The following is a 2,500-nucleotide window of genomic DNA, read 5'->3' on the forward strand; positions in this document are numbered from 1 at the left end:
ATTTATAGAGGTGATGGTTACGGTGGTTTGGTGGTGGTGGTGGTGGTGGTGGTGGTGGTAGTGGATGTTGTTTGGTAGGAAGTGAAATGTTGTAGTTGCTCATTACATCATTGTTTTATTTACGACTTTGTGCTGTTATGAAATGTTAAGAGAAAATGTCGTAGTTTTAGTAGTAGTAGTAGTAGTAGTAGTAGTGGTAGTGGTAGTAGTAGTAGTAGTAGTTGTTGTTGTTGTTGTTGTTGTTGGTTGTTGGCTTGGCATGAATATAGATATCAGAAAAAGTTATTGGATTTAGTATTACATCATCCTTATTATAGTAGTAGTAGTAGTAGTAGTAGTAGTAGTAGTAGTAGTAGACAGTAGTACTAGTAACACCAATATCACAACTACTCACTTTGAAAACACACACACACACACACACACACACACACACACACACACACACACACATTAATTTTCTCAATCCATAAAACTCTAAAAGGGATCAAATTAACGGTTCCAATACTCTTTCGACATTACATAGGCAGTACATTTAATTCCATCTCTCTTGCATTGTTTGATTAACTTCTTTACATTTTCTTTTCCTTTCCTCTGATTAATTCACCTGTGCTAATTAACTTTTATTACAGGTAACTGGACGCGCCGTAGGTAGAAGATCACGCCGCAAGGTAAGGCTGTGTGTGTGTGTGTGTGTGTGTGTGTGTGTGTGTGTGTGTGTGTGTGTGTGTGTGTGTGTGTTGTTTTGATTAATGTTGTGGTTTAATATCTCTCTTAATATCTCTCTCTCTCTCTCTCTCTCTCTCTCTCTCTCTCTCTCTCTCTCTCTCTCTCTCTCTCTCTCTCTCTCTCCTCTCTCTCCTCTCCTCTCCTCCCCCTCTCCCCTTCCCCTCCCTCCCTCCTCATCCTAAACTAAAAAAAACTTACACGCATACATACATAAACACCCAACCTTATCTCACGCACACACACACACACACACACACACACACACACACACACACACACACACACACACACACACACACACACACACACACACACACACACACACACACACACACACACACACACACAGCTCTCTAGATATTCACGATATTCACTTTATCAGCCACAAAATAATGCTATATTCATCACGTCTACATCTTCCCGTGACTCAACGCCTTGTCTGGCCTGAATATTGAGGCTTTAGGGACCAGAGAGCGTTACGTGGGTGGTGTGTGGGTAGGGAGGGAGCAGCCGTGGGTGTGTGGATCAGTGGATAAGGAAAGGATATGAGAGGATATAGAGAAAGAAATAGGTGGTTTTTTTAATGTAAGAGGGGAAAGTTGGCCTAGGGTGACAAGAAATATATAGAAAAAAGCCCCACTTAGTTGCTAGTTCCCGTGCAGGTCAGAGAGTTAGCCAAAAGTGAGGGATATATGTCTTGAAATCTTCCTCTTAATCCTTTCAGTACTTGAACGCATTTTTACTACGAGATTTGAGTTACACGATTTTATTTACATTAGGAAGGGTCTATGCATGTCAGAAAATTCATGGCCAGAGTCTTGACTAGTTTATTCTCCCACATAAGTTTCTGAAGATGTATAAAATCGCCATATAGTCAGCAGAATGAATAGCAAAACGCGTAATAGCACTGAAGGGATTAAAGTCATAGGGAGTTGAAATACAGAAGCAGGCAGGGAGTTTCAGAGTTTACCAGGGGAAAATATGAGTGATTAGGGGTACTGGTTAACTCTTGCATTAGTTAGTCTGGATAGGAGTGGTGTTGAAGTGGAACGAATGGATGTGTGGGTATTATTGGTGTGGATTTGTAAATGTGGGTGTAGTGTGAGCGTTATTGGTGGATCGTGGCGTGAGGTGGAGAGGATATAGATAAGAGTAATATTAAGTATGTGGATTTTATAGGTAAGAAGCAGAAATATGTGGATGTAGGAATGAGTTACATGGATATTTTGTGGATAAAATGTGGTAAGGTAGATATGTTATGTAGAAATGGATAACTTGTACTGAAGGTAAGACTAACAGGAAATGTGGATAAAGAGGAGGAGATGCAAGGAAGAATGAATAATAATGGAGGATGGAAATATATAGATCAGTGAAAAAATAAGGTTACAATCACAAAAATAACAGTTTAGAGACGAAACTATCTAATAATTTGAATAAAGAGATGAATATACAAGAGAATGAAAGATAAAACAAAAACAAACAGATAACGAATACATAAATAAACAAAAACACAACGAAAGAAGAAGAAAAAAGGTTACAGACACAAAAATAGCGAGTTTGAAAACGAAACTGACTAATAATTTGAATAAACAGACGAATATAAAGAAAAATGAAAAATAAAACAACACAAACAGATAACGAATTAATAAAAACAAAAAAAGAAAGACGAAAAATCACACTAAAAAATGGCTCCCTCCGCAAAAAAAAAAAAAAAAAAAAAAAATTATAAGACACGTCAATTCAAGTCATCTCAAGTCACAGAGAGAGACAAGGA

General features: G+C 38.0%; 1 long non-coding RNA gene across 1 annotated transcript in view; it reads left to right on the plus strand.

Annotated features, from left to right (window-relative positions):
- LOC123510772 overlaps window positions 1–2,500 on the plus strand; it is a 49,078-nt gene that overhangs the window by 37,458 nt on the left and 9,120 nt on the right. The window contains exon 2 of the long non-coding RNA XR_006676589.1: window positions 630–668. This is a non-coding gene — a long non-coding RNA (uncharacterized LOC123510772). The remainder of the gene's footprint in view (window positions 1–629; window positions 669–2,500) is intronic.

The sequence above is a fragment of the Portunus trituberculatus genome, chromosome 30 (assembly GCF_017591435.1).
Source record: "Portunus trituberculatus isolate SZX2019 chromosome 30, ASM1759143v1, whole genome shotgun sequence".
Lineage (NCBI taxonomy): Eukaryota > Metazoa > Arthropoda > Malacostraca > Decapoda > Portunidae > Portunus > Portunus trituberculatus.